This window comes from Scyliorhinus canicula, chromosome 18, assembly GCF_902713615.1.
Source record: "Scyliorhinus canicula chromosome 18, sScyCan1.1, whole genome shotgun sequence".
Lineage (NCBI taxonomy): Eukaryota > Metazoa > Chordata > Chondrichthyes > Carcharhiniformes > Scyliorhinidae > Scyliorhinus > Scyliorhinus canicula.
Genome location: NC_052163.1, coordinates 86756622 through 86772522, shown reverse-complemented (window position 1 = coordinate 86772522; position 15901 = coordinate 86756622). Strand labels below are relative to the sequence as shown.

Below are 15901 nucleotides of genomic sequence, written 5' to 3'. Positions count from 1 at the left end.
GATCATGCATCTAGCAGGGACCAAAGGACCCCACAGACACACGCAGACCAGAACTGCGTGCTAAAGTAGATGCATATGTCAAACTTCATCCAGTTGCTCAAGTGTCCGAGGAGCGGACAAACAAGTGACATCCTCAGGTGCAGGAAATGCTGGGCCAGTATCTCATGAGAAGAAACTTGCAGGGAAGTCGGAGCAGCAGCAGGAGGCACTGCTTGCCCAGACCAACAGGGACATTGAGCTGCTGATGAACGCTCCAAGTTTGGAAGGGGCCACTGAGCAGGATACGGTGATGTTTAGCAGCAGGTCTGTTCCTGTCGCAACCAGAGCCAGGCAGTCCCACAACACCATGCTGCAGTTTACCCGGGGGCCCTGGTGGAAGAAACTGGGAGACCAGTTCCAGGATCCAGAAATGATCTACACCCAGGACATGGATTTTGACCTTGTGTTGTGATGTAAGACGCAGCACGGTAGCATTGTGGTTAGCACGATTGCTTCACAACTCCAGGGTCCCAGGTTCGATTCCCGGCTTGGCTCACTGTCTGTGCGGAGTCTGCACGTTCTCCCCATGTGCGCGTGGGTTTCCTCCGGGTGCTCCGGTTTCCTCCCACAGTCCAAAGATGTGCTGGTTAGGTGGATTGGCCATGATAAATTGGCCTTAGTGTCCAAAATTGCCCTTAGTGTTGGGTGGGTTTACTGGGTTATGGGGATAGGGTGGAGGTGTGGACCTTGGGTAGGGTGCTCTTTCCAAGAGATGGTGCAGACTTGATGGGCCAATTGGCCTCCTTCTGCACTGTAAATTCTATGATTTATGTGATTGGTCTCTGGATGTAAATTAAACATAGGGAAAAGTGAAGTGTTCCCGGTGAACGAGCTGGGTCAGTGAGCCAAACTAGGAGGGCTGCCATTCAAGGTGGCTAGAGTTAGGTTTAAATATCTGGGGATTCCGGTAGCAAAAGAGTGGCGATGCTGCATAATGGGAATCTAACAAAGCTGGTGGAGGATGTTAGGAAGGATCTGAAGAGGTGGGACACCCTGCTTCTGACTCTGGCAGGGAGGGTCCAAGTGGTGAAGATGAATGTTTTGCCGAGATTCCTGTTCATATTGATGCTTCCGATTTTTGTACTGAAGGCCTTTTTCCAGAAGCTCGTACAATTATCTCAGACTTTGTATGGGCAGGGAAGGGGCCATGGGTTAAGAGGACCCTGTTACAGAGGCAGAAGGGGGGGGTTTGGCCTGCTGCATTGTTACTGGGCGTCGATAGTGGAGAAGGTGAGGCAGTGATGGAAAGGAGAGGGGACAGAATGGTTAGGATGGAGGAAGAATCCTGTAGGGGATGCTGCCTGAGGGCAATGGTGACATGACATTGCTACTGGCGCCAAGGAAATACACGGAGAGCCCAGTAGTACAGTCCACAGTAAAGGTCTGGAATCAGCTGAAGAAGTATTTTAGGATAGAGGAGATGTCGATGTTGATGCCACTGTGCGAAAACTATGGATTTGAGCTGGGGTTGCGGGGGGAGGGGGGGGGGGGGCAAGGGCGCAGGCGGTATATATAGGAAGTGGAGAGAAATGGGGCTGGTTAAGGTGAGGGATCTGTACTTGGAAGAAAAGTTTGCCAGTATAGAGGAATCGATGGAGAGAGAAGAGCGCCTGAGAGGAAGTGAGTTTAATTAGTTGCAGGTAAGGGACTTTGCACAGAAGGTTTGCAAAGAGATATGGCAGGCGAGTAAGGGAGGGCAGGATCGGAAACATATACGGATGGCTGGGAGAGCAGGGAGGTGAGCAGGTGGTGAAGATTAAGGAGAGGTGGGAGCTGGGGGAGGAGATAAACTGGGGAGTATGGAGTGAGGCATTATGAAGGGTAAATGCGCCTTCCTCATGCGTAAAGATGAGTGTGATACAGTTCAAGGTAGTACATAGGTACATATGACCTGGGCAAGAATGAGTGGGTTCTTCCAGGGGGTTGCAGATGAGTGCAAGAAATGTGGGTGGGCACCAGCAAACTATGCGCATATAATCTGGGGTTGTGAGACGTTGGAGTGATTTCTGGGTGGGAGTGTTCACAGCATTAACGAGAATAGTGGGGGAGGAGGTTGGGCCCGGCCCATTTGTGGTGATATTTGGGATTTCGGAGAAGCTGGAGCTGATGGAGGGGAGGAACGATGAAGTTGTGACTGTTGCCTCTCTGATTGCCGAGCAAAGAATTCTAATGGAATGGCGGTCGGCAGCGCGGCCGGGGGTGGCGGCCGGGCTGGGAGAGTTATGTGACTTTCTTCATTAGAAAAGAGCAAATACGAATTGAGGGGTTCAGCGGAGGGCTTCAAGGCAAGGTGGGGGGTATTCGAGTATTCGAGGGCATGTTTGAGGAATTGTTCATTGTGGCGGAGTGGTGAAAACAGGGAAAAAAATTTGTACAAACTGTATAAATTGTGTGTTGAGGAGTTTGCTCCCTGGATTGTTTTATGTTTTGTGACCATTTATATAAGTTTGGAATAGAATACATTTATAAAAAAAAAGATCAACAAACAGTTCAACTGAGAATCAAAGCCACTGACTTCTGGTGCATGTGTGTGGCCTTGTCCTACATTGGGCATCTACTCGCATATCACCCACATTTATTCAGGTTTACCGATTGCTGAGCAAGGCAAGTTGTCTTGAATCATTGCACAAAGCAAAAGATGATTCCCTAACATTGCATCAAAACAAGACACTACATTAAAGAAATGAAGACATAGCCTGCTTGGTCAGATTGGGATCGTGTCCGCAGGTTAAAACATCTCCTCACTTTGGCTGCAACCCCCATCCACCCTCCTCAACTTTCGTTCAAGTTACCTTGATAAGTTAGCTAAATTTCTCACTTTCCCTACCCGTAGTTTTGCTGTTCTTTTATCTTTATCTGCTTGGCTTCAGAGCTTCACACCTGGATGCATGTTCTGTTTGAAGCTGGCCTGATGGCTTTAAAATCTCTTCTCTTCTCCTCGCACCTCTATCCCAAGAGTGAGACTGCTAGCCCTGCCAGACTGTCCTGGACTCGACAGTGATTAAAGATTCATCACCAGGGGCCAGTTTTTGGCTGGCAAGGCGGGTAGCTCGAGGTGAAAAACTGCACAACCCGCTGGACCATATCGTAGGTGGTCATGGGAATAGGCTAATGCCGAGGCTGCTTTCGAAGTTGTTTGCCCTCTAGCCCTCAACCACTCCTTACCTCCAAAGCCACCCCATTCCCTTGGTCATTCATTAAACCCATTCAATGCTTTTAAATCTCCTCAAGTGATTAATTTCTAATAAAAATGAGCAAACATCTATTCAGACCACACATCAAAGACAGCTAATCCTTTAATAGGTTCTTTAAGCTATCAATCAAACTGTAAACCCAGATGAGATAATGGAACTTGATGTGTTGGGTATGCTGGGTCTGCGAAGACTGTGTTTACTATAGCAGTGAGAGAGACAGGCTTCCAACACTTGAAGAAATGCAACTCTATTTTATTGAACTCTTAACTATTAAACATACTTTAACTGTGGGTTGACACTATGCTGAGTTGACTGGAGACCTGAGGTTAACCTGACCAGACTATCTTGCTACCACATGGTGTTTGTTCTAGTTGTTGCTCACGGGCTCTGACTGTCTCAGAGGCTGCATCCCAAGAGAACGGGAAAACTAGTGCCCTCTGGCTTTATAGTGGCCGAGTTCTGTCTGGTGATTGGCTGCTGTGTTCTGTGTGTCAATCAATGTCTGTCTGTGCGCCATCATATACTTGTGTGCATATTATGACAGAACTCATCCAATAATTCATAATGAAATACAATCAGGTGCTGTTGTTTTTTTTTTCTAACCTCCATCTGTCAATCAAAGCAATCTAGCAGAGGGCCATTTTTTAAAACTCTAACAGCTTAAAGAATGGGACATTTAAATATCTCATTAAACAGACTGAATCCTCATTTCTGGAGCTTCTCGGTCTATTTGGTTAATATATGATTGTGGGTAAGGCCCCAGCAATGATCAAAATCGGGTCTATTTAAAGTCAGCACTGAGTTTGGGTTTCCCTTCTGTGTGAACCATTCCTCGTCCCTTCCTCTGTCAGAAAAAATTGGATCTATTGATCAAATGAAATGAAATGAAAAATGAAAAAATGAATGAAATGAAATGAAAATTGCTTATTGTCAAAAGTAGGCTTCAAATGAAGTTACTGTGAAAAGCCCCTAGTTGCCACATTCCGGCACCAGTTTGGGGAGGCTGGTACAGGAATTGAACCCACGCTGCTGGCCTTGGTCTGCTTTATATGCCAGCTATTTAGCCCACTGTGCTAAACCAGCCCCATGAAATGGAAATGGGATGCTCATTTCCACATCCGGGCCATCATTTTTGAGGTCCGTGGAATCTTTATGAACTGCCTTGAGTCTCTTGTAGTCTCCATTCTGCTGCTCCTGATCAGATTGACGATTGAACAACTTGGCATATTCCAGTTTTTTGAACATGTGATTTTCCGAGCTGGGGGGAATTGGGGGGAATGCTGGGCGGAACCTTGTATCCTTCACCTGTGGCAGGTTTGGTGGTGGGGAGAGGGGACATTAAATTAGGGGCGCGGGTGGTGGGTCGGGACCCCGCTGACTTCCCACCTTGCTGACTTCCCACCTCGCTGGCTTCCCACTTCGCTGACTTCCCACCTCGCTGACTTCCCACCTCGCTGACTTCCCACCTCGCTGACTTCCCACTTCGCTGACTTCCCACCTCGCTGACTTCCCACCTCGCTGACTTCCCACCTCGCTGACTTCCCACCTCGCTGACTTCCCACCTCGCTGACTTCCCACCTCGCTGACTTCCCACCTCGCTGGCTTCCCACCTCGCTGACTTCCCACCTCGCTGGCCTCCCACCTCGCTGGCATCCCACCTCGCTGACTTCCCACCTCGCTGGCTTCCCACCTCGCTGACTTCCCACCTCGCTGGCCTCCCACCTCGCTGGCATCCCACCTCGCTGACTTCCCACCTCGCTGGCCTCCCACCTCGCTGGCTTCCCACCTCGCTGACTTCCCACCTCGCTGACTTCCCACCTCGCTGACTTCCCACCTCGCTGGCATCCCACCTCGCTGACATCCCACTTCGCTGACATCCCACCTCACTGACATCCCACCTCACTGGCATCCCACCTCGCTGACTTCCCATCTCGCTGGCCTCCCACCTCGCTGACTTCCCACCTCGCTGACTTCCCACCTCGCTGACTTCCCACCTCGCTGACTTCCCACTTCGCTGACTTCCCACTTCGCTGACTTCCCACCTCGCTGACTTCCCTCCTCCACCCCAGTGGTGGGTGGGATCCTCCACCCCGATGCACTCCGTGGTGAGAAGACCCAAGAATGGCCGTTTCGTCTCGCTACCTATTGAAGCTTTTCTTTCATAAATTTAGAGTACCCAATTCATTTTTAACAATTAAGATGCAATTTAGCGTGGCCAATCCACCTACCCTGCACATCTTTTTGGGTTGTGGGGGCGAAACCCACGCAAACACGGGAAGAATGTGCACTCCACATGGACAGTGACCCAGAGCCGGAATCGAACCTGGGACCTCGGCGCCGTGAGACAGCAGTGCTAACTACTGCGCCAACGTGCTGCCCATGCCTATTGAAGCTTTTAAGTGGGAAACTTAAGGGACTCATCCTCTGTTGATATTAACCCAGCAGTAGGTGGCGCATCATGAGCAAACCCATGCAAGGTTTCTTTCTGTTTCTAGAAAGGAGTCCCTCATTCAATGGCACTCAATACCTGATCGATAGACTAGGCATTGGGAAAGGGAGAACCCACTGAGAGTCAAACTCCTGTCATTGCTGCTGAACTCCATTCACCACCCCTCCTTCCCCTGTGAAACCAACCCTGCGATTTTCCCCCTCCCTCCATCAATCACCTCTGACCTGGAGTCCAGCGACGATTCTAGGCCTGAGGTGGGTGTCATCCCGGAAGCAGCCGCTACTTACCTGGTGGCTGTGCTGTTCCATAGAGCTCCTGGTCTCTGATTAGCTGGCGGTTTCCGACTGGTGGGAATTCCATCCCCGGGAACGCCTGCCACTGGCTTGTCAAGTGCCCGAGCGGAGCCAGATGCTGCTGGCTTCTCGAAACGAGGCCATGTGTGGTTTTTGCTGGCTCGCCAGCTGACAGCTGAGACCCCCTTCACTTCCACAAGATCCCATTGGCATGTTTCCAGTGAGGCAGGTGCCCTTCAGCCAGCTCCCTCCATTATCACAGTTCTACACCAATTAATTCTTAATGCTGTGCACTGAGAAATGTAAAGATGGTGTTGAAGGTGTCCCATGGTAAGCGATCTTTTGTTGGATTTCATGAGCTGAAGTACCCGAGTGGATTGCCAGCATCCTGAAATCCGTGGGATTTAGCCTTAGTGTCGTAGGACCTATGATGGGATCAGCAGTTTCTGTCTCTGAGTGAAGCATGTCACCATATAAGGTTCTGGAAATATTGAATCAATAAAGATCCCATGCCCTCTTAGTGATTGCTATTGGTATTTGATGAGTCGTTTCCCAGTATTCTGGATTAGTCGCAGATTTTATTTCTGTGTTGGGTTAGTTTTGATTTTCGGAGGACATTGTGCAGTTCAGGGATGGGTAAGTGGTCGATGTGCCTGTACAGACGTCCAGTGTGCAATTCAGGATGAGAATGATGTTCCCAATGTTAATGATTCTGTGTCTGTATATGAAGGACTGTTCGTCCTCATCTGCATTTGTTATACAGTCCTGAGATGAGGGGCGGGATTCTCCGACCCACCGCTCCAAAACCGCACTCGGCGCAGGGATGGAGAATTACCCAAAATAGGCTCCCATGTCGGCACAGGATTCTCCGGCGAGCAGAGAATCACCGGCAGTCGCACGCGTGCGATCGACGCGGCGCCGGGCGGGGGCCATTGAAAGCGGCCCCCGCAGCGATTATCCGCGCTCGACAGGCTGAATGCCCACCGGGTTCCGCCAAGTCCCACCTGTGTGCTTCACATGTGGTCCTGGCTGTGGGGCTGTCCTGTTGGGGGTCAGGAGGATCCGACTCCGGGGGGGACGTCCACAGTGGCCAGGCCCGCGATCCGTGCCTACCGATCGGCAGGCATGCTCCTCCGCGCCGGGCCCCCATAGGGCTCCGCCATGTTGCGCGGGGGCCAGTGCGAAGACAGCAGGGCCCCGCCGGCAGCCGGAGCTGCGGGACGCATGCCGGGGCCCTGCTAGCCCCCTTGAAGAGGTAAAAGTCCGAAGTGATTCCTGCCCGTTTTCCGCCCCAGAAGGGAAAATCCCGCCCGAGGACCGTAAACCTTTTCACAGAATCATACAATTGTTACGGCGCAGGGAACCATTCAGCCCACAGTGTCTACACAGGCTCTCTGAATGAAGATTTCACCCAGTGCCATTCTTCCCCTACCCTTGCAGATTTGTTTTTTTTAACATAATCAGCAAATTCCCTCTTGAATGCCTCGATTGAACCTACCTCCGGCACACTCTCAGGCAGCGCATTCCAGACCCCAACCACGTACTGTGTGAAAATATTTCTTTTCTTTCCCTCTCGCTTTTCCTTCTTTTGTCAATTGTTTAAATCTGTGCCCTCATGTTCTCGATCCTTTCACAAGTGGGAACAGTTTATGCCTCTTTGCTCCACACAAGCCTCTCATGATTTTGAACACTTCTATCAAATCTCCTCTCGACTTTTCTTTTCTCCAAGAAAAAAAAGTCCCAACTTCTCCAATCTATCTGCGCATCTAAAGATTCTCATCCCTGGAAGCATTCTCGTAAATGACATTTTAACCGCACCTTTGCTATGATGTTCTTTGTTCTCCAATACTGGCTTTTTCTGTTGACTTGACTGGCACAATGGACCAGCATGCTGACCAAACACTGGGCCATAGTCCAACCTTGACCATTGAGGGTGGATGCCTCCTCCCTCAGCCGCCACACAAAGTCCAAATTAAATTTATTTTGAGCGGACTCCACCCAGTTACAGGGCACAAGTGAGACCACTTCTGGAGTACTGTGTACAGTACTGCGTTGAAAGTAGTTCAACAAAGGTTTATTCGACCAGTAACTGGATTTGGGCGAGTTGTCTTATGAGGAAATGCTGGACAGGTTGGGCTTGTGTCTGCTGCAGTTTTAGAGAGTAAGAGACGACTTGATTGAAACATATAGGATCCTGAGGGGTGTTGACAGGGTGGATGTGGAGAGGATGTTTCCTCGTGGGAGAGAATCTAGAACAGGGGATCACGATTTAAAAATAAGGGTGTCGTCCATTTAAGAGAGAGAGTAGGAACACAATGTTCTCTTAGAGTTGTGCCTTTGGAACTCTCTTCCTCAAAGGGCCGTGTTGGCAAAGCCTTTGAAAATTTTTAAAGCAGAGGTTGATAAATGTTTGATAACCTTTCACCCCCTTATCATGCTTATCGGGGTAGGTGGGAATATGGAGTTGAGGTTACAATCAGATCAGCCATGATCTCATTGAATGGCAGAGAAGGGCCGAGTTGCCTACTCCTAATTTATACGGTCCTATGTCAGTTCTGAGTAGTTGACATTCCGTGACATAAAGCTGCCTAAAGCTTGCTGCTAGCCTGGCATCAACAGCAGGATCTGAAGGTGAGAACAATAAAATGAAAGACAGGAAGGCTGGCGCAGAGAAGCGGCTTGACGGATGAGCAGACAAGAGTTAAAGATGAGCAGAACTGTGACTGTAGGAAAAATGCACAGGTTCCTGGCAGGAAAAGGAGCAGGTGTTGGAGTTGGGCCTATAACCCAGTAACGCTGATACTCTGACCCGTGCACCTCTTTAAAACTTCCCGTGGGAGGGTGAGATTGATAAAATTGACCCTATTGCGAATTTGCTGACTAACATAGACTGGCCTCTTGGATCAAATAACAAGAATGATAAATGTGGAAACTGGCATGGAGTATCTAGTTTCCGACACGGTCTTGTCTACCCCACCCGTTCAGTGCAATGGTGGTCAGAACATGCTGGAATTCCGTGACCTTGTGGCTATATTGGGTTTCTTTTGTGTTGAGGAGGGAGCCCAGGGATTCCACACTTCCTTTTCAACCCTTTTAAATTGTTTTTCAATGAGGGGGGGAAACTTTTGAGGGAACATCAGTAGCAAGTGCAGGTGATAACTCTTCACGCTGTTCAATTCTTCCACCACCCCACCAGATTTTCTTTCACCTCTATTCCTGAAGACGTTTTTTTCTGACGTGCAGCAGTCTGGGGGTGAAGGTTGTCAATGCATCAGCCGGGAGATCATTCGCGCGCGCAGGCTTTGATGGTGGCTCCTGATAGGATAATCAGCCAAAAGCCTTCACAGTCAAGCCTATCGCCGCCTCAATAGATCAGAACAGCTGAGTAACCATAAGAGCAGTGACCCTGACTGACCTTTCCCTCCTTGGAGAGTGGAGATGCCGGCGTTGGACTGGGGTGGGCACAGTAAGAAGTCTTACAACACCAGGTTGAAGTCCAACAGGTTTATTTGGAATCACTAGCTTTCAGAGCCTTCATCACCCGATGCTGACCAGGAGAGTTACGATCAATAGTTTTGTGGATGTGTATCCTATAAACGGTTGCATCTCAAAACATTTGCAAACCCGTTTATCCATTGAATTAGCTTGAAGTCTTATTCAGGCACGTGCGGTTGCACGTACAGTGAGATCCCACAAAGAGAGAGAGAACGTGGTTGAGGGGGTGAAGAGTGTTGGTCAGATTGTCTGCTCCTTTCTTTGAGTGGCATGCATGCCATCAGTTTTTGTTTTGAAACCAGCCGCCCGAATCGGACCTCAGTTCACTCACTTCAGGTGAAGGAAAATGCCTCAGAACAGTCCTCCCACACCATGGCAGCCAGGCTGAGTTGGTGGCTTCTCCAGGGAATCCTCGCAGCGTGACTGAAAAGATCCCCCACGAGGTGATGCTTGTACAAAGATAATAACACTAACCTGGCAAGTAATTTTATTAAAAATGTCTGTGGTGTGGAAACACGCTGAGAGTCTCGGGAGGCTTATTCCATTGATGTTTAATCTTCTGTACTGATTAAATCAGCACAGCAGGGTCTGTATTGAACTGCCTATTTCTGGATGCTACCCCCTCTCCCGCGTGCTCTGCACTTCCTTTGCCCGATATCTATCGAATCAGCACTAACTCAAGGCTAACACACTCTTCAGTCCGAAGGTGTGGGTTCAAGGCAAACCTGAGAGATTTAAGACATAGGCTGGGATCTCCCCTGCCCCCATGGCGGTTTTTCTGCCCGCGAAAGCAGCTCGCCATTTGCCGACGACGGCATCTTCCAGTCCCGTCAAAGTCAATGGCCATTTATATATATCTTTATTATTGTCACAAGTAGGCTTACATTAACACTACAATGAAGCTACTGTGAAAATCCCCTAGTCGCCACTTTTTGGCGTATGTTCAAGTACACGGAGGGAGAATTCAGAATGTCCAATTTGATGTGTTAGGTGGGTTAGTTTGACGTTGAATGCAACTGGATGCAGGGAAGCTAGATACAAATGTCTAACATCGGAGATGATCCAACATGGTTTTATTTAAACTATGAACTGCTGTACATGTTCAGCTGTGGGTTGACACTCTACTAATCCTACTGACGACCTCTTACTGGCTCGACCAGACCTACTAGCTACTGCATGGTAAAAGTGCTCACTAGCTTGTGCACTCTGACTGTCTCAGTGTCTGGGTCCCGAAAGGAGCGGGAGTCTTGATGCCCTGTGAGCTTTATAGTGGTGGTGTCTTGTCTGGTGATTGGTTGTTCTGTGTTGTGTGTTCATTGGTCATCCTATGTGTCAATCACTGCCTGTCTACATCTCATTATATACATGAGTGGATATTATGACACAATTCACATTTGCGTTGCTCGCCGGCCATGCTGCCAGTCAATAGACATAGACCAGCCATAGACAATCCTATGCGGTACTGACGGTGTGCTGCACTCAAAGGTGTCGCCTCCCGAATGAGACGTTAAACTGTGGGTCCTCGGGTGAGCACAGAACACCCCGAGGTCCCCTCCTCTCTCACTACTGGGGCTGGGGGTTGGCTGGGGATGGGGTAGTACCATAAAGAGAACATGCTTAGCTGGAAAAGCCTCATCGTAAATCATTGTCCCGCGCTGCTCACATTGGAAGATCTGCCTTGCCACACACCGTGTTTCACGTTGCAGATGCATAGCCACTGAAGGCAGCACACTGAGATGTTTCTGTAAAGTTCAGAGTAAAAAGAATTATATGAAGGAACAACAACTTACAGCACTTAATCAAACTAACAAACCTGTGTTGGCATTTGTGGTTCACGCAAGCATCCCCCCACCTGACTACACCTAACCTCATCAGCCTACGTTTGTAATCCGTTCTCCCACATCTGTTTATCTAACCTCCCCTAAAATGCATCCCTACTATTTGCCTCAACTGCTTCCTGCAGTTGTGAGTTCCACATTCTGACATTCTCTTGGTGAGGACGTTTCTCCTGAATTCCCTGTTGGATTTATCGGTGGCTGCAGTAGCTTCTGTTTGCGACTCCTAGTTTTTGATATCCCAGAAATAGCTGGATTCTCCTCCCCGCCGCGCCACATTTCTGTTTTACCCCGCCGGCGGGATGCTCCATTATGCCGGCCAGTCAATGGGGTTTCCCATTCTGGGGCAGCCCCACACCATCTGGGCTGCCGGCAAACCAGAGAATCCTGCTGGCGGAGAATCCAGCCCAATATCTTCCCTAAGTCTACCCTTTCAAAACACTTCGTAATTTCAAATACTATTATTAGATCACTTTTTTTATCTCCAGAAAAGAGGAATGGCCTGTCCATCATTTCTTTCCAGATATAGCGTGCTGGATTTTCAGCTCTCGCTGGGAGTGGATAGATGCGAAAACCTGCCTGGACAGCTGGTTTTCCAATTCCCCAGCTCCATCCCGGCCCAGAGCCATTCCTGCACAGCCCGTGGCAGGTAATGGCACTGCGCATTAAGGACCTGTTAAAGCCAATTAAAAGAGGCCGACTGGGATCTTTCAGTCCCCAGGTTCCCGGTGATTGGGAGGGGATGTGTCTTTGCAGCTGCCTGTCGGTGGGTGGCCTCCTGGAGGTGAGCCCAAAGGGGAGTGCTGGCCAGCATTCCAGGGCAGGCTTAAACACAGAGAGAGCTAGCTGCCCGGGTGATTGCAGCATGGTACCTTTTGCGAGGAGCGTGGGACCCATGCGTGAGAATACCATAAAGCCAGCTGCAGCTTTTCTGCACCCCCCCCCCCTCTTTGTGTGAAGGTTGAATATGAATAATAGCCCATTGGAGAAGAAACTAGAGCAACATGGGATTGCAATTCAGAAAGAAATCAATATTTGCACAGTGGGGTGGTAAAAAAAAAATGGTCAGCTCCTATTTTAAAAAGATGTCCTATTAACAATTCATATGTCGAATATTTTGGGAAAGGGAAAAGGCCAATTTTGTGTCCGTGAGTTAGACTGGACCTGACTCCACCTTTTCTGTTCCCCCTTGGGGAAGTTAATTATATCTGGATATAAGGGAAGATTTGAATGGAGTTTGTAGCTTATCTAGAATTAATGGGCAAAAGTTTCTCACCTAGGACTAAATCCATGCCGCGGGAGGGGACCGGGAGAGTTTCCCTCAATGGAGGTCAATGGGAAACAGTGCCATATCTTCCAGACCCGGCCTCATTCACCATGTAACCAGGCGTTTAGCGGGACATTCCGTGGCAGGGTGGGGTTTGATTGTGCGTATCCCGCAGTCAGATCTGGGTGCCATTTTTTTTGTTTTAATTTCATAGAATTTACAGTGCAGAAGGAGGCCATTCGGCCCATCGAGTCTGCACTGGCTCTTGGAAAGAGCACCCTACCCAAGGTCAACACCTCCACCCTATCCCCATAACCCAGTAACCCCACCCAACACTAAGGGCAATTTTGGACACTCAGGGCAATTTATCATGGCCAATCGACCTAACCTGCGCATCTTTGGACTGTGGGAGGAAAGCAGAGCACCCGGAGGAAACCTACGCACACACGGGGAGGACGTGCAGACTCCGCACAGACAGTGACCCAAGCCGGAATCGAACCTAGGACCCTGGAGCTGTGAAGCAATTGTGCTATCCACAATGCTACCGTGCAGCGGTTATAAAACAGGCAGCATGATGTTTGCATGCGCAGCCACATTTGTCACATCCTATTTCATTGCACTGGGTCTGTACAGCTGCTGCGAACACCATCATCACTGTGTTCAGGAATGGATTATGGCCAGGATCAAATTCCAACATGGAATCACAGAATCATTGGTATACAATTTCCCAGATTGAGGGTGAATCAGGTCGTCTCCTGCCATTCCGGCTGGATTGACAACCCTATTGCTCAGCCTGCCCAAATCCCTTTGCTGACTCTCCACAGCGTTTTTTCTCAACTAACTTTGTCCCACAGTGAACCTGAATGCATTATACTCAACCCTCTCATAGAGGGAGTAAATGGTTAACATGTGCAAACCAATATCTCTGCCCATAAAGTCACATGTGGCTGCTTGTAGGCTGTGGGAACAGGGTGGGTTTTGATACTCAACACTTCATGACTGAGCTATTTAGATTATTCTGAAACTTTGAGACAAAGCTTTCTCATACCCCCGGGAATCATGCCTGGCCATGAACAAATATACTAAATTTAACTGACGCAAAGCTTTTTGGAATAAATTTAATGTAAGATTCCTCATCTATCATTCCTCACAGCCCTCGCTGTGTGTTATAGATTGTCTCAGTATAACTGTCAACTTTGTGTTGGATTTATGAGAAACCGTCAGTGAGCTGGAGATTGACAGGAGGGTGAGAATACAAAGGCATGGGGCTGGTTAGTTACAATATTTTTTTAAAAATCACATCTTTATAGAATCCTTAAAATTAGAAAGCTGTTTTATATTTCACAAAAGACACAAGGGAATGGGTAGCATACCATGACGGAGATGTTGGGAGGGAGACTGAAAACCATGGTTAGACATCGGAGCTCTGAGAAAGATTCTAAATGAGGATCAACAGGTAGAAATGTCAGTTACTTCAGGAAAAATTATCCAGAGAATGGGGCTCAGGGGGTGGGGGTTGGGGGAGGGGGGTGGGGGGGGGGGGGGTACACTCGGCCACGGTGAGGGTAAGGTAGTGTTAGGGTCGGTGAGGGGCGTCAGTCCTGACTCAAGGAACTTGAAGAACTGGGGAAGGGATGGCAAGACCATGGAATGGTTTGACGATATGGTCAAAGGTGAGGGGTTCAAACTTAGAATGGTAAAGGGGGGGGGGGGGTGGCAGCAGTTTAATTCAGTAGTCCTTGGGGTGTAGAGATGTGGGGGCAGAACCACTATTTTTGACCTCCCTTCCCCCACACTCAAATGACTACGTGAGTGTGAGGAGCTATCTGGTGAGGGTTGATCTAGGCTTGGCTGTGATCAAAAAGCATGCTGGTGCTGATTGCTGGTTTTAGATTTTATTTTTATTCATTGTGGGCCTTGTTGACTTGCCAGCATTTGTTGCCCATCATTAGTTGCCCTTCAGAAGGAGGTGCTGAGATGTCTTCTTGAACCACTGCAATCCCTGAGGTGTAGATGCACTCATTGCACTGTTAGGGAGGGAATTCCAGGATTTTAACCCAGGGACAGTGAGGGAACGGCAATATATTTCCAAGTCAGGATGGCGAATAACTTGGAGGGGAGTGACAGCAATGTACACGAGAAGGTGCACTGCAGGAATTCGCCAAGGCTCCTTTGGACAGCACCTTCCAAACCCAGGACCACTAACATCTGGCAGGCTCTTGGGAACGCCATCACCTAAAAGTTACCCTCCAAGCTATTCACTATCCTAATTTGGAAATATATCACCGTTCCTTCACTGTCGCTGAGTCAGAATCCTGGAACTCCCTCCCTTACTGCACTGTGGGTGTACCTACACCACATAGACTGCAGCGGTTCAAGAAGGAGGCTCATCACCACCATCTCAAGGGCAATTAGGCATGGGTTATAAATATTGGCCTAATCAGTGAAGCCCATATCCCATTAATGAATTTGAAAAAAGGCAAAGGCTTGAGTTTATTTAAGAAGTCGAAACAATAGTGTCTCAGGGCTAGAAGTTCTGCTTCCTGCTGGACCTGGTGTTCACAAATTACCCGGGCTCTGAGGAGATATATTCAAAGTCTCCTCATTGGCGATCTACAAATGCATTAGGCAGGCAGGTGATTTTCCAGGGCCAGCAATAATGTGCATAACACCGGTCAGAATGAGCCAACACTTGGATTTCTGTGCCTGCTGGCAGCCTACAGGTGCAAGATATCATTCACTGCATATGCCTCTCAATCCGTATGCCCACAGATAGCTGGAGAATACAAGAACCACAAGGGCTTCCATTCCATCAGTGTGCCGTCTGTGTACAACCACAGAAAGGCAGTTCTGCAGGTGTGTCCTGGGTTCCTGGAGGCCTCTACGATGCCTTGGCACTGCACTGAATTGGGCAGAAGCACCAATTGTAGATCAAACGAACCCTTAGCTTGCTGAAAGATATCCTTCAGATTTCTAGACAAGTCTGAAAGTGCTTTTCGGTAAGCACCAGCCAAGCTGGTGTGCAGTGCACTGCACTGCATTGCACATTGCATTGAAAAAACTGGCCTCACACAAAATAAGGTTTTAAAGGGGGCGTTACTCGTTAGTCCATCACACATTCGCCGCTGCTCCTCGATGATCATTCTCTCCATTAATGGCCCCCAGGTTGCGGAATCTGTGTTTAGCTGAACAGTGTTTGGAGAGCCTGGCATCCTCTGAGGCAGACTTTTCACTGCTGCCACAGGCATCATGATGTGAAGCTCACTTGCGAAGTGTGCGTCACAACTAAGCGAGTCCCCCAAAGTGCACATATCAAAGCTGCCAACATG

General features: G+C 48.9%; 1 protein-coding gene across 36 annotated transcripts in view; it reads left to right on the top strand.

The window, feature by feature from the left end:
* Positions 1-15901, top strand: part of LOC119952981 (receptor-type tyrosine-protein phosphatase S-like) — a 561150-nt gene that overhangs the window by 179410 nt on the left and 365839 nt on the right. The gene's annotated exons all lie outside the window — the stretch shown is intronic.